The sequence below is a fragment of the Mustela erminea genome, chromosome 5 (assembly GCF_009829155.1).
Source record: "Mustela erminea isolate mMusErm1 chromosome 5, mMusErm1.Pri, whole genome shotgun sequence".
Lineage (NCBI taxonomy): Eukaryota > Metazoa > Chordata > Mammalia > Carnivora > Mustelidae > Mustela > Mustela erminea.
Genome location: NC_045618.1, coordinates 106,956,540 through 106,980,757, shown reverse-complemented (window position 1 = coordinate 106,980,757; position 24,218 = coordinate 106,956,540). Strand labels below are relative to the sequence as shown.

Sequence of the window (24,218 nt, the reverse complement as noted above, 5' to 3'; positions counted from 1 at the left end):
AAAAGTATGGCAGCTTCTCAAAATATTAAGAAAAAGAACTACCAGGGCGCCTGGGTGGCTCAGTGGGTTAAGCTGCTGCCTTCGGCTCGGGTCATGATCTCAGGGTCCTGGGATCGAGTCCCACATAGGGCTCTCTGCTCAGCAGGGAGCCTGCTTCCTCCTCTCTCTCTCTCTCTCTGCCTGCCTCTCTGCCTACTTGTGATCTCTGTCAAATAAATAAATAAAATCTTTAAAAAAAAAAAAAGAAAGAAAGAAAGAAAAAAGAAAAAGAACTACCATATTCCAAGCTCAGGGTATATCACCCAAAATTGAAAGCTTGGTTTCAAAGAGCTATTTGCATACTCATGCTCATAGCATCACTACTCGTAATAGCCAAGAAGTGGAAGCAACCCCCATGTCCATCAATGGTTGAATGCATAAACAGAATGTGGTACAAACATACAATGAAATACTACACAGCTTTAAAAAAAGCAGGAAATCCTGCACCAACTACAAAATGGATGAATCTTGAGGACCTTATTATGCTAAGTAAATAAGCCAGACACAAAAGAATGCCCTAAGATTCCACTTACATAAGGTATCTAAAGTACCCACATTAATAGATAACGAGAGTATAATGGAGGTTAGCAGGGGCTGAGGTAAAGGGAAGTGTGAGGGGAGGCAAAAAGGAGTTGTTTAAGTGGTAGTGTTTCAGTTCGGCAAGACTAAAGGGTCTAGATATCCGTCTCACAACAATGTAAATAAACTTAACACTCTGGAACTATATACTTAATAAGGGTTAAGATGGCTCTATGATGTGTTTTTTATCACAATAAAAAGAGTGTCAGTTTTTAACTTCAATTTTTTAAAAAAGGTTTTCATAACATGAAATACGCTTATGGTAACATTTGGTTGGGGGAAGGATGCAAAAAAGTACAGGTAATACACAATCAGAATTTTTCCCCCAAACTTCTCAAAGATGTAGTCCCATAATGTTAACATTATTTGCCTCCTTGGTAAGACTTCTCTTATTCCTTTACACTTCCTATTTTTTTTCCATTTTTTCATATAGTAACCTGCATTAATTTTGTAATAAAAAAATAAAGTAAGTTTCTCACTTAATAGTTTCGAAACAGCCTTGATAATGCCCCATGCTGGGCAGGATGATATTTTATCAAAGGAGGGACTACTGTTAAGAAAAAAAACGAGATTTAGAAACAAGCAAAATAGATTACTGGGTATCTTTTCAGTAGAAGGCTATTTGTGGTCTAGGAGGTCCTCCAGGGATTATCTTTGACCTCCCCCCCCCTTTTAAATAGGCCAGTGGTTCTCAAAATGTAGTTTGGGGAGGCCTGGAGTGCCTCAGACCCTGCCAGGGTGTTTATGAGTTCAAAACTATTTTCATGATAATATCAAGATGTTATTTGCCATTTCTCTCTCATTCTATCAACAGGTACACAGTGAAATTTTCCAAAACTTTCAATACCCATGATGAAGTCATTAGTCAGATGATAACCTAAAATAGGTTTCATTATTTTTTTAAATGAAAGAATAATTTTAAAGTTTCTCAATTCTGATTCTAATCTAATTAATATAATACACACACAAATTTCTTTGGGGTCTTCAATACTTAATAGGATCAAAGCATCCTGAAACAAAAAAGTTTGAGAACCCACTGGGCCAATTTCACAGCTCTGTAGGGGCAGGAAAGTTAATTTGTAGGTAACACACAGCAATGTAATGGCCCTTATCTATAGAAAAGCAAGCAGATTTTGCCTGGTAGAGGTACAACTGATTTACATACATGTAGAAAGAAAAACATTAATTTTTATAGTCTTTTAGGATATTAACTAGTTTTGTATCTGCTACAAATTTATTTCAGCATTTCTGATTGTAGACAGGTAGATGGATCAAAGGATGTACAGATGGATACGTTATCTTTTTTTCAAGTTATCTTTTGAACTAGTCCTAAAATCCTACTGGTTCCTGCACTAGTAAGTTAAATAAAATCGTTGATGTGTTTATTTTATTATTTTGAGAATCTTGTTTTTTAACTCTGAAAATTATTCTTTAGCATCAACTATCCAGAAACGTTTTTGGATCAGTTTCATATCCAGATCAGTTTCTGCATACAGGCCTTAATACTAATAAAAAACAGAGAACTCAATAATTAATAACCTTCTAAAACAGAAAGCACCAGGCCCAAATGGGTTCACTGGTGAATTCTACCAAACATTTAAGGAAAAAATCATACCAATTCTCTATAATCTTTCAGAGAATATAAGTAGAGGGAACATTTCCTAACACATCCCAGTAAGCCAGCATTATGCTCATAGCAAAACCAGACAAATATATTACAAGAAAAAATAGGGCAGTTATCTGATGAACACAGATGTAAGAATCCTCCAAAAAAAATTAGCAAATTGAGCCCAACAACATATAAGATGCATTATACACTACAGTCAAACAATAACAACGTGCCTGGGTGGCTCAGTGGGTTAAGCCTCTGCCTTCGGATCAGGTCATGATCTCAGGGTCCTGAGATCCAGGCCTGCATCAGGCTCTCTGCTCAGTGGGGAAACTGCTTCCGCCTCTCTCTACCTGCCTCTCTGCCTACTTGTGACCAACCTCTCTCTCTCTCTGTCAAATACATAAATAAAATCTTTAAAAACAAAACAAAACAAACAAACAAAAACACACACACAAAAAAAACACCTCTCTGTAAACTAGAAATAAAAAAGAACCTTCCCAACTTGATAAAGACTATCTACAAAAAACAAACAAAAACCAGAAACAAAAAGCAGGTTGCAGGACACAAGGTTAATAATTAAAGTCAACTGCTTTCCAATATGCCAACAATGAAAGAGTGAAAAGTGACTTTACAAACAATACCAGTGACACTAGCCACCCCTCAAAATGAAATACTCAGGTAGAAATCTGATGAAACATGTATAAGATCTATATGAAGAAAATACATAACTTTAATGAGTGAAATCAAAGAACAAAATAAATGGAGAGAGACTCCATGCGCATGGGTAAGATGACTCAGTATTGTTAAGATCTCACTTCTCCCCAATTTATGACACCTATTTGTTTACATGCTGTCTACTGCTATTTTTCCTACAATAATGACAGAAATGAATAGTTGACAGGAACAACATGACCTACAAAGCTGAAAATTTGTACTATCTGTCCCTTTATGGAAAAATTTCTGTATCCCCTATTCCAAGTAATTATGGTCTAATTAAGCGGTTACTTATCTCAACCCAATCCTATTTTTTTCCTTCAAAACAAAATTTAAATTAGATAACCTCTTCTTCCTTTCAATGGCAGTCATATAAAATTGTTCTCCTAAAACAATGTGTTGTATTTTTAAAAAATAAAATATTTCAATTGTAAGAATTTTAAATATATGTCATGTTCTTTGAGGACAAAGGATAGGTCTTTGGAGAGCCTACAGATAAATAATTAGCAAAGCCCTATTACAAAAAAGTAATTATTTTATGATCTTCACAATTTTTAAAATCTGGTTATTTTCTGAAACTCAAAACTGAATTATCTTTCTCCTTAGGAAATTTTTTTTCCTTTCATGGAAGCTAAAACCGATTTAACAAAAATACTAGGCAAAAAAAACTAAACAAATCTAAGTATCACTTAATGAATCTGTATGTTGTATACTTCCTATAAGAATTTAACCTGTACTAATTCATGCACTCTAAGTATATAACACTTAAACTGCTCTCAGTAATAGGAGTCTAAAAAACCTAACATACTTGCTCCACTCCCAAATATTTTTCTAAATATCTATACAAACATGAATCTAGTAAATTATCTATATATTCCTTTCACTAAATAAGCTTTTCTACTGCTAGTGACCCAACAGGTTCATGGCATCAATTATTTTCATCTTAACTAATTTACAGGAAATGAAGGAAATAGAAAGGAAATAGAAAGAGATGTTGTACCATGAGATCTAGACTGTGGGAAATTCTATAGGACAAAAAACCCAGCTCTTTCCACAAGTATGTTGGAAAGAAAAATGTTGCATAGGATTTAGAGAAGCTTAAGGAATATATATATTAAAAAAAAAAACAAAAACCTGAAATGTATGACACTTTCTGGAATCTTGAATTAACAAGCTTTTTAAAAAGTGTACATTTGATAGCTGATGAGATATTTGGTAATTTTGGAGCAATAATGTAAATTATCTTATGTATGAAAATGGTGTTTTAGTTACATTATTAGAGTCCTGATATTTTTGGATATAAATACTAACATATTTTGGGTTGAAATTATAAGATGTCTGGAATTTGCTTTAAAATAATCTCAGAGTTGGGACACCTGAGTGGCTCAGTTGAGCATCCAACTCTTGATTTCAGCTTGGGTCATGATCTCAAGTTCAGGTGACCACTGCATACAACTCCACGCTGGACCTGGAGCCTGCTTGAGATTCTCAATCTCTCTCTTTCTCTCTCCCCAAAATAAATAAATAATCTTAAAAAAAAAAAAAAAATCCCAGAGTTGATGTAAAGTAGTTGTGGGCAAAAATGAAAGAGTCACCATGAATTGATGAGCTATGGATATATGTAAAATTCACGTATTAGCTCTATTAGTCATTCTATGTGGGTGTATGTGTGTAGGAAATTTTCAATAATAAAACATTCTTAAAATATCTTCATTTTCACTCTACTTGAAACAAGAAAAGTAATAATGGAAAGCCATTAATCTGAGAGGGAGATATTTTAGGAAGACAGAAGGGGTCCAGAAGCACATTTGTGAGGTGTCATTTTTGGATTGTAGATGTTCATCTTAATAATCATGAACAGTAAATCGGAATTTCTGCTATCTGGTATAACAGGCAGAACTTTAAGTGACACTTCCGATTACCCTTTGAGAGTGGAACCTATGATTATGATGAGTCATCATTCTCATGGTTATGACACATTGTATGGTTAAAGGGAGATTATCCCAGGTGGGTCTGGCCTAATCAGGCGAGACCTTAAATTTAGACTTTTCTCTGGCTGATGGCAGAAAAGGAAGTCAGAGATACACTCCAGCTAGCCTGCAGGAAAGGAAACATCCATGTGTGAACTGCCAAGGTAGGCCACAAGACATGAAATGTGGGTGGCCACTAAGAGCTAAAAACAGTACCTGGCTGACAGTTAGTAATCTTCAGTTCCTAGAGTCACAGAGAAATAAATTCTGCCAACAACTATGGAACATGGAAGAATCCCTGAGCCGCAAATGAGAACTGCAGCCTTAACTGACACGTGAATTTCAGCCTGCTGAGACCCTAGAATAGACAGAGAACCTAGCCACAGCATGCCCAGACTTCTGACCTGGTGGGATTTTAAAGCACTAAGTTTGTGGTAATCTGTTACATAGCAATAAAACTAATATGCCTGGATAAGCATCCGATACCTGAAGAGTACACCACAGTACCCCCAAAGCTCGCCTTCTGCACATGAGTTTATGATCCCACTGGCACTGTGTACCTAAACATTCAGCAATTTCACTTTTAATGCAGTGTTTCTCAAAGGATCGTGAATCCAAATTTGAGAAACCTTGAGCTACATAATCCCTTATAAATGAAATATTCCTTATCCAACACACACAGTTAGCTTTACAAGCAAGATTACATACTTGAGTGCTTTTTACAGTGTGAAGACTTCTACAGCAGAAAAAGCCTGCAAAATTATCATATGGAACAAGTTTAAAGCAAATTGTGACTAAGCCAAGTGTATCACCAAAACCTTTAGCTTTTCATTACAGTAGGTATAAAAGAGCACAGAGCCTTCTATCCTTTAACACGCTAGTCCACGATTAGGAGGTGTGAAGAAATAGAATCCAGAGTCCATTTCTTTTTTTTTTTTTAATAATTTTTTAATTTTTTTATAAACATGTAATGTATTATAAGCCCTAGGGGTACAGGTCTGTGAATTGCCAGGTTTACACACTTCACAGCACTTACCATAGCAGAGTCCATTTCTTTATAACAACATTTCCAAAGTCTCAGGTGGTCCATAGATATTAAGGAATTATAACAACTATCCTTTGTCCATTTTATATTATGTTATTTAGGGGAAAAAAACTGAGATACATGAAGAAAAGAAATAGGAAACTATGTCATAGGTATTACCCTAAGGTGTAAAATTCTAAGGTTGCACTTAGTAGGATTCTTTTTAGCCTTTTTTTAAATTAACAGCTTTATTGAGATACAAAATTCATATGACATATAATTCATCCATCTCAAATGTATAGTGTAGTGGTTTTCTAGTATATTTACAAACTGTAACCATCACCATGACTTTTAGAACATTTTCAACACCCCCAAAAAGAAATCCTGTACTCTTTTTAACTGTCATTCCTTCTTTAATACCATGTAATTTTTCTCTGGTACCAGAAAACAATGGTCACCTGAAACACAAAATCAACACTTGAGAAAGAACTGAGGGTAGAAGATTATCTACAGGCATAACAAATACTGGGAAAACTGTGATTTGGGATTGTGGAGAACTGCTTCTTATAACTGATGCTATGAACATTCCTTTGAAAACACAGACATGATCCAAATACACAAACATGAAACTACTTGCCAGGGAAAGCAAAAAATCTCTCATTGGAGAGACTCTTCCCCTATTGCACAATGTAATTTGCTTATATCAGAAGCTGAAGACAGAGGATGATCTGAGCTTTATTTAACCAAAACAGGTGTTCTGTATTCCAAAGGCAAAAATCTGGAATTTAAAATAGCACTCTTAAATGTTCACACCCGACATTAAAACATATTTGATAAGCCAAATGAATAAATGAATGAATGAATGAATGTTTTAAGATGTTTCCATGGCTTATGAGATGGTCTATAAAATGCCCACTATATTTCCCCCGGAAACTTAGTCAGTCACTCCCTTGCCTCTGCTATGCTTGACAGAAATCTGGATCTGAAATTCTAGGTAGAATCCAAGTGAAAGGAGCCACTTTATTCTATTTTCCACCTTTGGCAGTTATAACTCTGGGACTTCACAGTCTGGTCTCCACAGTGGCGCTTGGCATAAGGAAAGAAACTTGCAACAAACAAATCTACCCTCTGTTTATGAAGCCAGAAGAGTCTGATGAGAAACTCACTGAGTGAAACACAGCTGTGGATTTTTCTAGAATAGAAGCTAGTAAGAGCATTCACCACTACCACTCTTCTACCCACCTTACCTCAAAGGCACTCCTGGTGTTTGCCATTTGTAATGGGTGGTTTCTGTTTCCTTTTACTTCAAACAATAGGTGAATGTGCAGATTGAATCTCCTAGGGAATCATCTTGAAAAGAAGAAGGTAATGTCTCATGTTTTTCAGATCTTTTGCTCATCCACTTGTTTTCAGTCCTGGCTAAATATCATAATTACCTGGGGAGCTTTAAGAATCCTGGAGATTAGGTCCAAACCTGGACATCTGCTAAATCAGAATCCTGGTACCTCTCCGTTTTATATCCACCACAGAGGATATTCTGACTCCCATCCAGGGCACAGAACCAACAAACATCATTCAGTAAGAGGCATGGACCCCTTCAGAAATCCCACCTAACCTCTACCAAGGGACTTTGACTTCTGTTTCAACTGAAACTGTGTGCTTCCCGAGCATTATCTTTGTGTTAGTTGCTCAAGACCTGAGCTTGGGTTGGTTAATTAGAACTTCTTAACATTCCCCTTACGTACAAATCTTACCAATGTTTTTCTGAGAGACAATTTTGAGTGCTGCCAAAGCCCAAGTTTTAGACTCAAGTTTTAAAGACATTCTGGGTTGAGGGAGAGGGAAGAAAAATGAAACATCATTTTTTTTATTTTTTTTCGGAGCTCTTCCCACACTGCTGTGGGAAAAGATAATGTGAGATAAGCTGTCATTTTTAAAGGCTGAAGGCCCCTCCCCTTTTCTTATTTTTTTTTAGATCATTTTTTTTGAAGATATTATTTATTTATTGGACAGAGAGAGAGAGATCACAAGTAGGCAGAGAGGCAGGCAGAGAGAGAGGGAGAAGCAGGCTCCCTGCTGAGCAGAGAGCAGGATGCGGGGCTCATTCCCAGGACCCTGAGATCATGACCTGAGCCAAAGGCTTAACCCACTGAGCCACCCAGGTGTGCCCCTCCCCTTTTCTAAGCATTTTGGCCTTTGGCAATAATGACAGAGCCAACTTTTCTTTCCCCAAAGCCTCATCTTCCTATCCACAGATAACATTACTGACCAACCAACACATGCCATGGGCTTCAAAGTTGTTGACCCCCTAGCTCTGGTGGGTTTGCCCTGACCCAGCATCAGTGTCTCACGGAATTCCCTGTTGTGACCAAGACTATGTCCTTAAAATGTGGCTGGCCTCCCAGGCAGTGGTCATGGAAGAATGGAGAAATGACCTCACAGGGTCTAATCCACTGACCTTTACTTTGCTCTCACCAACTGCCCAAATAAATAAAAACAGCAGGGTAGCTCAGTTTCCCAGATGAATTCTAATTTATCCCTAAATATCCAAGCCTCATCCAATGTTTAAAGTTCTCAGGCTATCCAAAATCTGTCAGCTGGATCTCAACCAAGGCCAATTTTGACCCCCTTGGGGACATTTGGCAATGTCTGGAGATGGTTTTGGTTGTTACAGCTGGGGGAAAGGTTGCTACTGGTATTTAGTGGGTAGAGGCCAAGAATGCTGATAACCATCCTACACTACACAGCATCGCCCTCTACAACAGAGAATTATCCTGTCTAGAACGCCAATAATGCTGAAGTGGAGGAACCCTGGGTTAGGTCATTTGCCAGTCCACTGGTCTGAAGAACTCTCATCACAATTTTAATTTACTTTAAAAAAGGGATCACAAATTCAAATGCCTTCAAGGTCCAAGGAGATAAAGAATTATCACATAAAGAGGCTGTGAATGAGGCACTAGGGTATGGGGGACGCAGGGGGGTGGGGGGGGTGGCTGTACCAAATCAGAGTGTAAATGCTCACTAAAATCATTTTTTAAAATAACATTGTATTAGTCAAATAAAACATGACTGCACTGGTAGTCAAACTCTGGCTTAAAGAGTTTATCAATTTGACCAGAATTGGATGATCACCCCAAAACACTGTTTAGCCTCATCCCTTACATTCTATCGAACTTCCTGAACCCTGGGACTAGGGAAAATAACTAGAAGCTGTTCAGTTAAGGACAAACTAGGGATCAGATTGTAAGGGTTTAGCTTCAGTATATCAGATACATAATGCTAAGAACAGGGGCCAACGCTGGAAACTCTGAAGGTGAAAAAATGGTGTTCTTCTATCCCTGGTCTCCATTCTAGGGACACCCAGCAGGTATGACATCAATATTACACAATGCCATACAAGTACAGTCATTATTTTATGACAGCATTCTCACAAAAGTTCAGAATTTTCACATTGTTTCTCAGATGAGGAAACAGAGGCTGAAGAGTTTTAAGAGAATTGCTAAGATTACCCACATCTGAACCTAAAACTGTTGTTTCTTTTTTCTCAATGCAATTACATCACAGCAAACAAAAGGTGAAAAGATTTCAAGGTGTCAAACATTCATGACTAAACTCTATCAACATAAAAAAGTTATACATAAATGTTAAATTTAAACCTACTCATCACCGTCCTCTTTTCCCATCAGAAAAACATTAACATGTTTGCCCCAAGTCCCTGTTTTAAGATCTCTTTTCCACAGAACGGAAGAATTAAAAACAGGTTAAGTATCTCCAGCCCTCCCTTCCGATCAGGCTGTAGAGAGGAAAGCCAAGTCAGCAAATAGAACTCAAGAACAAGGAAGCCTGATCTGATCTGAATATCCCCGAGTGTATGCATGCTTTCTGTTGGAGGAATTCCTAGCCTGAGGAGACAGTATAAACAAATGCAATCCAGAGGGAAACAAACGATAAGATAAGTGAGACCCAGTAACCCCCTCTGTCCTCCCCGCTACCTACTTCCCCAACTTATCCCATCCGAAAAACAATCTAGCTTTGCTACCACAGAGCTCCCAATTCTTAAGAGGTTAAGGGGGAAGACTCGCTCCTTTGTGAGGTCAGTGATTGCGGCTCCCCTCACGTGAAAGCGGGCGGAATGGGGACAACCTGCTCCTGTCCCCATGGGGAGGATATGAGTGCAGACCTGACAAGGAGGCAGTTCACTGCTCCTCCAGACTCAAATTACAATTCAAGGAGTGTAAGAGGAAAAGATGGAGTTATGTTAGAAAGGTAGCTTCAGTCACAGCCTGAAAAGAAACTGGGTCAAACTAAAAATAGTATGTATATATATATATATTTTTTCTTTTTTTTAAAAACCAATCCCTTAGCAGAAAATGTCATAGGCAAGGCAGTTTCTCACCACGGTTCCTGGAGCTTCTGTAGCTGGAAGTGTCACTTACACATAGGCTGTCAAGCCCTAAATGGGTCATAGAGGTTTTCTAGTCCAATCCAATCTCCATTCTTGATTTGTTTTTTAAAGATTTTATTTATTTATTTGACAGACAGAGATCACAATTAGGCAGAGAGGCAGGCAGAGAGAGAGGAAGGGAAGCAGGCTCCCCACTGAGCAGAGAGCCCGATGCAGGGTTCAATCCCAGGACCCTGGGACCACGACCTGAGCCGAAGGCAGAGGCCTTAACCCACTGAGGCACCCAGATGCCCCCCCATTCTTCATTTTTAAAATGTAAAAATATAACAGGCCTTTCATTTAATGTTCTGAGAACAAGATGCAGTCTCAGCCATCACCTTCAATTCTAGCCCAATTCATTCCACACTGTCTCTGACTTTTTCCCAAATGACCATGAAGCACTGAGTAATTGCAGGGGGCGGGGGGTGGGGGGGGGGTGGGGGGGGTGGTTGTCAGGGGAAGCTCTCATGCAAACAAGGTTGCCACACCTTGTTTGCCACAAACAGAATAGGAAATAAACAGAAATGCTATTGTTGTTTCTTTTGCCATCATCCTAAATCAAATAACCACTAATATGGGGTACATTTAAAAAAATATATCCTGTCACTTACCTTGGATGAAACCATATGACATTTTCTGTATCTACAATTTCACCAATTTTCGAGAGTAGGGAATGGTTTCATTTTTCTGCTTCATTTCCTTCAACTTTTAGAGTATTTTTTTGTAATAAATTCTCAGGATTTAGAAGGGCCCTTAGTCTAATTCTCGTGTCACAGAAAAGAAGATGTGTATCTATAAACAATGGAATATTACTCAGCCATCAAAAAGAATGAAATCTTGCCAGGTGCAACGTGAATGGGACCAGAGGTTATTATGTTAAGCAAAATAAGTCAAAGAAAGACAAATATCACATTATTTCACTTATATGTGGAATTTAAGAAAACAGATGAATATACAGGAAGGAAAGGAAAAATAAACTAAAAACAGAGAAAAAGGCAAACCATAAGAGACTCTTAACTACAGATAATAAACTGAGGGTTGCCTGAGGGAGGTAGGTGGGGGAATGGGCTAAATGGATGATGGGTATTAGAGAGGGATGAGCATTAGATGGGTATTAGATTGCTGGGATGAGCACTGGGTGTTCTATGTAATGACGAAATTCTACTCCTAAAACCAATTCGACACCATATGTTAACTTACTTTAAATTCTTTTTTAAAAAAGGAAAAAAAAAAGAACTACAGATTCTAACTTAACTCATGTCTTGACATTTCACTGCTCAGTCTTACCAAATCTCTGTGAAACAAATACAAATTTAGACATATATGAACAATCTTACTGATGTGGTGAATGATTTTGATCACCATCCTTCCCTCTTCTTCTAGGATGCAAGTCTGCAGAAGTTTTATGAAGAATGGCAAAGCCAAGAAATGGCACCAAAACATTCACGAATGATTTGTCATATACCCAAGAAACAGAAAAGACCAAGGCTCGGGAGCTTTGGCAAAGTTTTAGGAAGCTACTCTTAGTTCTAACCCACTCTTCACAGGACACACCCATCAGAAACATATATCCTCGGCAAATTGCTGGTAAAGCCTTGCCTCTAACGTATGGGGTCTGAAAAACCCAAGATCCCCATCAGTTCATCTGATAATACAGCACCATCTTTTGCCACTGTGGTGACAGCTATGCATTAACATATCCATAGTGCACTGTCTAGTCTCCTATGTTGCCAGGAGCATGATGAATTTTTTAAAAAGGGGAGGGGGTACCTGGAGGGGAGGGAGTAGAGATGCAACTTTTTCTTTTTTATATAGATTTTATTTATTTTTTTGACAGACAGAGATCACAAGTAAGCAGAGAGGCAGGCAGAGAGAGAGGGGGAAGCAGGCTCCCTGCTGAGCAGAGATTCCCCACCCTGTGCAGGACTCGATCCCAGGACCCTGGGATCAAGACCTGAGTGGAAGGCAAAGGTTAACCCACTGAGCCACCCACATGCTCCCGTTTTCTTTTTTTAAAGATTTATTTATTTGAGAGAGAGAGAAAGAGAGCAAGTGCAAGCTGTGGGGAGCAGAGAGACAGACCCTAACACAGGGCTCTACACAGGGTGATCTCAGGATCCTGAGATAATGACCTGAGCCAAAAATCAAGAGTCCAACACTTAACTGACTGAGCAACTTGGTGCCCCTGAGTATGGGACTCTTAATCTCAGGTTTGCAAGTTCGAGTCCCATGTTAAGTACAGAGACTACGTTTTAAAAAAATTTTTAATTAAATTTTTAAAAATTTAAAAAAAAAGGTTGACTAAAATTACAGTACAGTTTGTAGCTACAAAACAAGGCAAAACTAACCCATGGCCTTGATCTGGTTTGTATATCACTAACAAACTGAGCTTAGCCAAAAAGCAGAATATAAGAACCCATTTCAAAAACAAAAGATGGGCATCTCTATTGCCCAGACAATGACCAAAGCTGGGATCTGGGCTATCTACTCTTAGAAACCTGAATTCATTTGCTTAAGACTTAATGTTTCAATAATTTTCCTAAGCTCAATTTATATAACACTTAAGTTCATTTTAAGCAAAACTACTAGAAAGTAACATTTTAGATTTTGGAAATATGCAATAATAACCACGTTATTTAAAAAAAAAAAAAAGAAACCTGAATTCAGAAAGCCCACCAGATGCGCAATGTTTGCCAATCGCACAGAATATTTTTTTTCCCCAGAAATGAAAAGGACAAAGACCAGTTTAATAGTTGACCCTAATTTTGTACCTTCCAGAATACAAGGTATCTTCAGTTCTGCTCTTGGTGCAATTTATAGAACAGAATGAGCCCAGGTTATTACTAAAAAGTGATTGACATACTTAGGAAGTGTAACAAGATGAATGGGGGGGAAACAAAAAGCTTCTGAAATCAACGTCCATTGAATGAGTATTATGTTTGAGTAGCCTAATGGCTTATAAGCCTTTTGTTTTCATTTTATTTTCCTGGCAATATATTGTTAGGGCATAACTTTCCTATTATTTCCCTAAATGACACGGTTTGAGTTTTACTCAACTGTCTTCATTAAATATTGTCAAAGTGGGACTATATCCAGTTTTAAGCCAAAAGGAAAAGATCTATTGTAAGTCAGAAAATCGTACCAACTACATTGGAAACTGAACCTGCTTCCCTCTGTTTCCACATTTAATTCACAATAGTGGCTATGATTTAAAAGAACTGCAATCGTATATTTGACACCAAATTTGCTCCACTGTAAAAATAAATAGAAGGCTCCCTTCTGAGGTGGGAAATAAAAAAGCTTATTTTAATATCTAAGGATAACCCAGTATTAGATTACATGTTTGACTACTATTCAAGTTTTCATTATTTCCCTTTCAAAAGAGCTTTCACAATTTATGTTAAAAGACAACAAGGAGATGGGAAGCTCAGAAGTTAGGGAATTTTAACTCACCAGGCAGGCTTCTGTGCCTCTATTCTGGGTGAGAAGGGTTTTTTCGGATAAGAGATTGAACCTACTGAAAAGTTATCTCAGTTAACAAATACAGTCTAATGCTGGACAGGCTCCAAATGGATTTAGAGATGGCATATAAGAGCAGTTCTTTTTTCAAATAATTTGCCTATCACCCACAGAGCCAAAAGGAGGAAGTTCAGAAGTGTTATCATCCAAATGCCAAATGCAACATTTTTTAATCTCATGCAACATTTGCTGCTCCAGAAAGTCAGAGTTTAAGGAACCATTAACTGTAGAAACATTTTTACTCTCAATTAGGCCAGCATTTATTGACCCAGCACTGTTTCAGAATTAAGAGATACAAAGGAAGTTGTTATTCCCCCTAACTGATGGAGAGAAAAGAATTAACACATAGGAAAACCAGAGGCAAAGTAATCGTGTGGGGCGTAAAGAACTAGGCTGCCTGGGTCCCTAACCTAGTCATTGATCCTAACAAGCCACTGACCAGTTGCATGACCTGAGCTAGGCAAGTTCCTTAACTTCTTCGTGCCTCAGTTTCTTCATTTGTAAAATGGTGATGATAGTATGTATCTCACGGAACTCTCGAGTCAATGGTTAAGCCCAGGTAAAATATCAGGAAGGACCCTGGCACAAGGTAAGCATCTCACATACCTTGACTATTAGCATCATGTTAGCTGTGTTAAGTTCTATGGTCAGGCAAAGGGCTCAAAGGAGGAAGGAGCAGAAGGGGTTGGTAAAAGCTGAAGCAGGGAAGGGTTCCTGGAAGAATGGATCTGAGAGCACAACGAGAATTTAGAAACTCAGAGGAGCACCCATTGCAAATGAGGGGGGCTATCACTGCAGAAAGTCACAGATGGTGTAAAAACCAGGAGTGCTTAAACATCAACAAGGAAAATAATATGTATTTGGTAACCTCAGATTATTTGCGGGGGGAGCAAGGGGCACAAGGAGAGGCCTCCACAGACTTGCTGCAGTGCTCCTGGATTAATCAGTGTTTAACTAATTTTTAGACCTGTGTACTATGAATGCAAACTCACTTTGAAATATACTCAGTTCTCCTCTCCTGGAACAGTGGAAAGGATGCTAGAAAATCAAAAGGTAAACTTTTTCTTTTTCTTGGAAAAAGAGCCGCTATATGGAATGTAGGTCCCCCAAATCAACTTGCACCTCATCTGCATCTGTCCCTCTTTCAGTGGGAGTACTAAGTAGTGGCTTGGATGACCTGGAGGGGCAGGGAGGCACTTCAGATCCATCCTTCAATTCCAGTCTCTATCAGCCGCCCTCAGCCACTCCAATAAACACAATCTACAGAAAAGGACAGTACACTTGCTAAGCAAATGTAACCTCAAAGGAGGTATTCTCCATCCCGGTCTGCACCACTGACCAGATGCTACCCCACAAGCCACACAGAAAAACTGCCCTTCTTACTGATTTCTTAAATAGTACCTGTGCAATTAGTTGCCTCTCAACTGAACTCTTGGGAAAATTACTAAGAACAGATTCTGTGAGTGTTTAGGACACATACTCAATTTGGAAGGTTTCCTCCACTGCCAAGTTAGAAATCGTAATGCCAAAATAAGTGACTGTAGTCCACATCCCTTATTCAAAGAAGAAAAATCACAAAATAGAATAGAAAAATTTTCATTTTGACTGTGCCCTCTCTAGAATTTAAACGAGTTTGGTAACCTAAATTGGCAAAGTTGTTTTCTGCAGTAGAAGGACAGGCTTAATTAACACTTGGAACTACCAGGAGCATGACATGAAGCCAGGGAGGGCCCCACAGAAGTTACAAGCTCTGTGATTACTTCCGGAACCAAACACCTAAGACACTCAGTGGTACCAAGCTTTGTTGGAAGAGCTTGTTTCCCCTGATCCAATAGCCAACTTTTTAAGTGATTTCACAGAAGACTTCAAGATTCTCAAGCCAAAGCCACTCTTTATAACATCCCCAAAATATTTACACAATGAAACACTTTCAATCTTAACCATGTTTTGTTTGTAAACACCTTATTTGTTCTGATGACCGCAGTACCAACACTAAAAGCAGTCTTTTAAACAAAGTAGCTCCAATAAAACCACACACAGACTCACAGGCATTCTTAACACCCAGAGCCTATCCACAGAGCAAGAAAGCCGGGATTCAAATTCCTTGGCACCTACTCACTAAGCTCCTGTAAGCACCACCCAAGGACATGACCCACTGCACCCTCCTTACTATCATGCCTCCCTACTAATTAATACTTCTAAAAACCCACAGAATCTGATTACTGGAAGATAACAGAATGTTACAAATATTGGACAAATGTTTCCTACCCCTGTTTCTTCTCTCATATTAGCCAGCATGGGACAACTGATCCTGTTTGGGGGTGAACTCCACCCCAGGTGAGAGAGCCACTGTCCAGCTCTTCTACCCAAATGGTACCTCAGGTACCAGAGGTGGCCTGGCAAAGGCCTCTAGGTATCTTTGCCTTGGGGTGTGTGTGTGTGTGTGTGTCTGTCTGTCTGTCTGTCTGTTTGTCTTCTGGCATACACCTCCTAGGAAAGTTATCTGGGTCAAGGATAACATAAGAGAAATCTAGAAATACAAAAATCTACTTTGGGATAATAATCGTATCAAGAACTGTAACAAGAATTTTAAGGGGGAAAAAAGAACTCTGTGAGTGAATGTATTCCAAAAGCAAGTAATTACAAAATTCATCTATTTCAAACTCATGAAGGCCTTTTATACTTCGTTATATGCTACATGGGAGTTTTCATTTATGCTAAGTTGAAACTACTTCATAGAAAGCTACAGGAATATTACAATTGATGCCAGAACTATCAATGGAAAGAATGCAATCTTGAATCTCCATTCAGGGTTCTACTATTGACTCAACAAACATTTACTAAATACCTACCAATGATCAAACACTAATTCTAGAGAGACAGGGAAGGACAAGACAAAGACCCTCTCCTCAAAGACCTTAGGGGAGTGGAAAAAAAGCCACACATTTGAACTGCTGTCAGAATTATAAGGACTCAAGAAATAAATAGATAACTGAAGGAGATTTCCAGTCAATGATAAGTTCTAGGACAAAAATAGTGAGTGACAATTTCTGATTCTGTTTCCTCATGAGGATGTAACCACCTATTTAAAACAAGATGATGAATGTCAACCACCTGGCACTCAGCATCCCCAAGCATTTACCTGCACATGAAGGCACATGGATACACACTCATACAGCCTTTCCCCCGCTTAACTACAATATCTGTGATAATCTACCTTGGTGTGTAATAAAAGCAGAAAGTAAACAAACTGTAATTCAATTACACTTAAAACCGCATTCATCAAGAATCTATAAAAAGGCAAAAACTAAACAATTAATTCTAAGATGCCCAGATAAACAGAAGTCCAGATACAGGGCTCATACTAGTAAATATTAAAAATACTATCGTAAATAGTAATATGGCTGCTTTGCCCACTTTGAAGGACTGCCATGAAGTGCTAGGCTATTTTGCCAGTCAAATCATACAAGTAAGGCTCCGAGATATTAACCCAAAGCCACAGTGTCAGAAGCTGAATTTAACCCATCCTATTATTTTGAGAAAAGACAATGACCAAGTCCTTCACAGAGTCACAAGATTTTATACCTAGAATCAACTTTGGGAATCCCCTTCTCTCCCTCCCCATATTACTACTGACCGAGGTCCCCTCAGGTAAAGGGTTAACCCCAGGGTGGGGTAGCCAGCAATGACAGAGACAGAGCAGGACCCAGGCCTCCTAGATCCCTGCCCAGTCTGCTTCATTTTCAAGGAAATGCATCCTTTAGGCAGGCGGCAGGCTTTTAGATTTTATGAGAACCACAAGGACGATACTGACTTCCATAATTCAATTTCAGTCATTAACTGTCCCTATAAACTTCCAGAGAGCGGCACCTAGAGCAAACTGAGGCCCTTTACTGGTGTGGCCAGAGAGCTCTCTTCATGCAAAACGGAGGACACGCCCTCCTCGAGAAAGCTGCTTCTAACACTGTCATGTACACTATTAGTTAAATTATGTATCTAGCCTGAAAGGCGAAAAGATCATTCCATTGTAGTTTTCAGAGCTTGCCTCAGGAAAAAGGCTCCAAACTATTACTCCTGGAGAGGCGCGAGTCCAGGTACAGGCACACGAAGGTAAAAGGGGTCTTGAACTGTGTCCAGGCTACTTCTAAGAGAATGGCTAGAGAGGTCTGGTTTGTGAAACCGGCGAAGAGAGCAGCTGGGCCCAGAACGAGCATTTGACCACACCCACTGGCCACGCCCTCCCAGCTGCCCGCAGAGCCACATCGAATTGAAACAGCAGTGGGAGCAGTTAAGATTCCGACGGCAGGAGTCGCCATGGCAACGGGATTCATCTTGCAGACAAACTCCGCTTGAATACACCAGGTCCTTCTCCAGTCTCAAGAAACTACCAACTCGAAGAGAGCAAAAACGGTCACGGGTTGTATTTGCTCTTGATGCTCTCCTGCTGGTGGAGATGCCGTGCGGGTCCGAGTTGGAGAATATAAAGCGTAGGTATCAATTCATAGGCCCACTCAAGTATTTTATGGGGTGGGGGGGGGGGTACTGAAAACCCCAACGCCAGGCTATGAGCAACTTGAGAAGAGCCGTTCGCAGCGTTTGATGAATGAATGAGTATACGAAAGAATGAGGGTGTTAGGGAAAGGAAATCCAGAGGACTTCATCGAGTTCCCGGGACTCGAGTGCGTCTCAAGTAGAAGGGCAAGCCCATCGCTAGCAGTTGGATTTTGGACACCAGCTGGTTCCTATTGCCCAGCCCTCCTACCCCACAGCTAGCCTCATCGTTAGATGATTCGACACCCTGCACCGCCTTACCACCTCCCTGCCCAGGGCTCCGGGCAGATGCTTGCCCCCGTTCAGGTGCTCTTTGTGGAGGAAGCAATCAGAGCAAGGGGAACCAAGATGCACCTTCCCCAGGCGGAGATGCAGGAGCGCTCTGCGACGCCTCGAACCCGCTGCACAGGCGGCGCAGCCTTCCCTACTGCTGTCCGCAAACACCCCCATGCTCCTTCCGCAGCGCGGGTTTCCCTCCTCTCCTCTGAGACCTTTAGCTTCTAACTTTCTCGGAATTACAGTCAACCCGTCCCTTTGGAATAAAGCTTGAAGTGAGGGCTGCAGGGATGTTTGGGCTTCTGCTCGGACGCGGGCCGGCGGGTAAACGAGTGCCTCCTTCCCTGTCGCCACCTCCGAGTCCACCACCCCTGCCTCGGAGCCTCCCGGGCCAGCAGCTCCCAACGGCGGCAGGGCCCGCAGCCCCTGGCCGAGACGACGACCCCCCGGGGCCCCAACGCCGCAACCTCAGGAGCCCGCAGCAAGGCGGCGAGTGGTACCCTGCCTGCTCTTTTGGCATCCCTGCGCCTCAGAAATAAAGGAGGGAGGGACCCCTGTCCTCGGGGGCGCTTTCCTCCGGGCTCGCCTTGCTTTTCGCCGCGCTTGCAGCCATTTTCCCAAACCCAGCTTGGCCGCCGGGAGCTGTCTCGGTCCCGTTCCCACCCAGACCCAACCTGAAGGACGGGTTTAATATTTACCTACTGGCCCTGGGGCTCCGGAGAGGCAGCGGGAGGGCGCGCCGCGAACCCAGCGCCGGGCCCGAAGAAGCGCGCCCACCCCCGCGCCACCGCGCGGTGCTACTTAATGAATGAGTGCGGCGGGCCAGGCGGCACGTCCCCCTTACCTGAGCAGCCCCTGCATGCTGGAAAGGCGGCTCAGCGCTCCGGGTACAATGGGATCCGGTTAAACAGTTTCCTTCACAGCCGCTCGTAGGTTACCAACTCGCAGGTGACATCACCCTCTCCTCGCCTGATAGGATACAATGTGGCGCCGACTGCGCATGGACTCCCCTGCCGGGCCCGCGCACCCCTGGGAGTTGTAGTCTGCGTCTCACAAGCACAGCCCCGGTAGCTACGCTAACTGGGGCTCGAAGAACTACACTTCCCGAAGCAGTCCTCGGCCGTTTCTTCCCCTCCCCTTGGTCCCGCCCCCGCAGGGACCCGCCCCCTCTCCGCCCTCCAGCCTTGCTGTGTTCGCGGTGGTCGTTCCAGAAGCTGAGTTGCGGACAGCACGGGCGAGGGGGGTGGGGAGAGGGCACCCTGCGGTCGTGCCCTTTGACTTGACCTCCACTCTGCCCAGTGCGGACTCTGAGGGCCACCAGGGGTCCGGCGCTGGTGCGCACGGGCCAGGGGGCTCTGTTGAACCCGGCTCTTGGCCCCGGCTGGAAAGAGAAGATCAAGCCTTTCACGGCCGTCCTTGCGCGTAGAAACTAATTAATAAGACGCACTGGTTTCTGGGTTAAAAAGCGGTCCTGGAATTCCCCCACGTCGCCGAGGATGAGGCGATGCCGGCCCCGAAGAAGAGAAATCCCCGTATGCCCCCACTTAGTACAATTCACCTTTCTGTCCTCTTTCCTTCTCCCACATAACGGAGTCCGGATGACCAACCAGAACGCAGGGAACAGCTTAGTTGGCTGAGCTGACAGAATAACGGAGGCTGTCACTAATAAAAATGCGGTGTAATAGACAGTCGCCGCAGCCCTCCGTCAGGGAGCCTGCTGCCGCTGCAGAGATAGTACTATCGCGCAGCCATGCTTTTGTTCTTCCCTGCAGCCGACTTCCCCGCTCTGATGGCTCTCAATTCCCAGGAAGACGACGTCCTTGACTGAAGTTTTAACAAACATGTATGTATACATGTACTTTTAAATCCACAGCACTCTCCCCTCATTCTCCATACCTTCCTCGCAAATATTTTTTAAATCATCTAAACCAAACAACATCGTGCTGTTCAAGACTGCCGTGATCTTAATACAGCCAAATGTTTAATTCAAGGTAAGCAAAAGGTGTGTAGCAGAGTTCTGACCCTTTAGGAAGATTTTATTTTCAATATGTAAAATTTTGCCGTGACATTTTTCATTATTCAATGATAACAAGTATTATCAAAAATTAACACTAATATCAAAAATTAACACTAAGAGCAAAGCTCCAAGTGTCTTTTTAAGTGAATAAAAGAAACCAATGTATCTAGTTACTCCAGTTGTAAAGGCAAACTATAATGGCTCACACCCTTATTTCCACTAACAAAATCTCTAGAAGACTGTACGTCTTGCAGGGAAAAAAAAAAAAAAGTTCACAATTAAGCTTTCAAACAACTCCATCTAATTATTGGTAGAAAGCTTATCACTTTTTTTTTTTCATTTCATTATGCAACACCAACTTGGATTCAAAAGAAAAGATATTCATGAAACTGGGTGAGGATCTCAGGGGAGAGAGAGAGAGATGCTTTGTTTTGCTGAGAGAGGAGTTTTAGTGCTGAATTCTGATTTTCTTTTAACAAGCCTACTCTTTACAGACGAGACACATTTTTCTCCACTGAAGGAAGATAACTTTGAATGTTCTGAGCTATTCTATCCATTTCAAATATTGTGTTAAATGGAACCCAGACAATGCAAATGTTCCCTTGGCCATCAGATCAAGAGTATAACCAGTGATATTCAAGTTAATGGGTAGGCTTAATGTATTGCAGCTCATTGTGGAAAAATATTCAGAAAGAAACTTGACCTGAAATGATTCTAAAGGCTCTCCAGTTTTATAACTGTGTAAAGCTTTTAGATGGAAACATAATCAGTGAGCCTGAAATTTATTGAGTCAATAAATTGGATGTGGAGACTCTCTATAAGGCAGAGCTTATCCTTATAGATAAAAGTATATTATTGAGGTACACTCTGAGGAGTAACTTCATGGGACAAATCACTTCACAGCAATTTCTCTTGGGTCTTCAGCAATGACAGAGAGCCTGCCTGCGGAAAAGAATTCCATTCTCTATAGCAATTAATGTTATAGGGATGTGCCATGTTACACAGCTCCTTTCCATATGTAAAAGACATCATATATGGTAGACTCTAAGGACAAAAATGTGTGGATATGCATATGTGAGCTGTCCTTCCTATTCAATAGATATGTCAATAACAGATACAGAAAGTAAGGTGTTGGATGTGGAAGCATTTTTCTATAAGTGGTGATGGATTTGAACTGATCCGTGCACACTGCTTCATTGGTAACCAAGGGAAACAAAGATGGCTCTTCAGCATCTGAAATGCAGTCTGTGGACCTGGGACCAGAGGAAGATTAACAACTTCTATCGAGACAGAAGGGAACTGTCTCTCTCTTCCTCTCTACGAGACACATGCACATACATTCACATACACTCATTGTGTGTGTTTGTATCTAAGTAGCCTCATGAGACATCAAAAACATCTCCTCTGTCTAGCTTAATTTATATGCTCAAAGGGTTTCTTTGCTTTTTTTCCTTTTCTTTTTAAATGGTTGCTGTTGTTCTAGAATGATCTTATGAAAGACACCGCCTTGCCGCATAATCATTGCCAATTAATTAGGAAATTGTGGGACTACTGAGAATAGATTTAATTGACCATCTACAGGTGGAGGAGGGGGAAGGTGTCTTAGAGTATTTTGCTGATCTTTTCAAAATAACCTCTCTCAGTCTGGTTACAAGGTTTTACTCTACATGTTGGGTTTTAGATAAGGGAGGAAATGAGATATAAACAGTGAAAGAATTTTAAGTTTGTAGCTTTGCATGTGTTTTCACACAATAGCTTGGTGTTTTGCAACAATTGACATTATGTGCTGAGCCCTGGTTTGGGATCATGCCATTTTACCACTTTTGAGCAATGTGACTTTGCTTATTCTGTGCTGCTTACTCCCTCTGAGCCTTGATTTCCTACTTCACAAAAGGCTTTTGAGCATTAAATTAGATGAGACATATAAAAACACTTCTGCCATTGAAAATTCAGATGCTGGTTCTTGTTATCATTTGCAGTTTTCCTCTGAAGATTATCTCAAATGTCAACTATAATTATGAAACAATAAAAAGCCACTTAAATTTTTGAAAATTTGTTCTTAACAAGAAACTATTAGAAACTATGTAGCGAGCACATATTATCTCACTAACCTATAAGTAGGCAAAATGTACTTTGAAAAAAACAAAAAAAACGAGAAATCCAAATTTAAGAGTGCTTGTCCTTAGCTTGTTTTTAGATCCGATGGCCCCAAGCTGTTCTCACTATCACAGGCCATCTTCCCCAGGCTCCTGAATAGAGAGAGGCACCACTGAGAGGTTGGAAGCAAGAGCAAGCCTGAGGCCTAGGTATTTCCCCACTAAAACTTCCACAGAGTAGCACTGGCTGATGTTTCTGGCAAGGGCAGCAGCATTCCCCATGTTGGGCTGGCCCACTGTAGTCCCAGCTTTCTCCAGTTCACCCCAGCCTCTGTTAATGCCACCTTCTCCCCTTGTCCCTCCAGCCTAGGGGTGGGTAGAGTTAGCTTCCTGCTGTTGCTAATCTCTCATTGCATGTTTGACTTCTCAGACTTTCTATCACCCCCATGACCAATTTCCTGTACTGTATTATGTCTGTCTTAAATACTTAGAATGGTTTTTGTTTTTCTGGTGAAACCCATAACTGATATACTTGCATCTTAATAGTTCAAGTTCTTAATTCTTGTATCTAAAGTTGTGTCTAAGTTCTTGTCTCTAAAGACACAAGTTCTTGTGGCTAATACTTGTGTCTAAAGTTCAAGTTCTTTTAGGGGCAGGCAACAGAAACATTTCGATGGCAAGTTAATGGAAAATAACTTGAAAGTGATAGGATTAAGTGAAAGGTTTAAGTAACCAAGGCTCCACCTACCAGCTTAGAGAACCAAAACGGTGATAGCTTTTGGAACTTCTCTCCAGAGTGCTGCTCTAACAGTCCTCAGTCTCCACATCTTTTTGTTCCAAGTCACAAATTCCTGAGAGAAGCTAATAGCCCTATCTCAGAGTGACTGTCCCTGAGTTAATGATCTACAGCAGTGGTTCCTAAAGTATGAGGTCCCAGACCCACAGCATCAATATCACCTGAGAACTTGCTATAAATGCAAAAGCTTGGGCCCCACCCACAGACCTACTGGAAAAGAAACTGCAGGGATGGGTCCCACAATCTATGTTTTAAGAAGTCCTCCCACTGTGTTGGACCCACATGAAAGTTTTCGAACCACTCCTCTGTAGAAAAGATGATGGGGTCATGTGGCTTAGATATGGTCACTCAGGACCTATCCCTGTGTGTCTGGGAGTCTTCCCAGAGAGGAAAACGTGTTATGAGCTTGGCAGCCAGCCCAAAAAGTGTGGAATAAAGCTGGTAAATCTGTCAAGGTCTTCACGGTAAAATAGGGTTCTTCCTGAGAGAGAGGACTTTGGAGTATTCTGAGCCAACGAATCAATTCAGTCACAGCAAAGTCACTTGGAAAAGATGCACTTACCACGTTTAATTGAGAACTC

The 24,218-nt window shown here is 40.9% G+C and overlaps 1 protein-coding gene and 1 long non-coding RNA gene across 6 annotated transcripts in view; one reads left to right on the top strand and one right to left on the bottom strand.

Moving 5' to 3' along the window:
* The window catches only part of DAAM1 (dishevelled associated activator of morphogenesis 1), a 163,066-nt gene extending 143,331 nt beyond the window's left edge, over nt 1–19,735 (bottom strand). The window contains exon 1 of one of the 5 annotated variants that reach the window (XM_032344351.1): nt 19,573–19,735. The gene's annotated coding sequence lies outside the window, so the exon portion shown is untranslated. The other 4 variants (XM_032344355.1, XM_032344354.1, XM_032344356.1 and 1 more) reach the window with 4 other exon arrangements.
* On the top strand, nt 4,943–12,061 carry LOC116591453. The gene is made up of 3 exons (XR_004286012.1): nt 4,943–5,078; nt 7,255–7,303; nt 11,766–12,061. It is a non-coding gene; the product is annotated as an uncharacterized LOC116591453 (long non-coding RNA).
* Nucleotides 19,736–24,218: the final 4,483 nt, after the last annotated feature.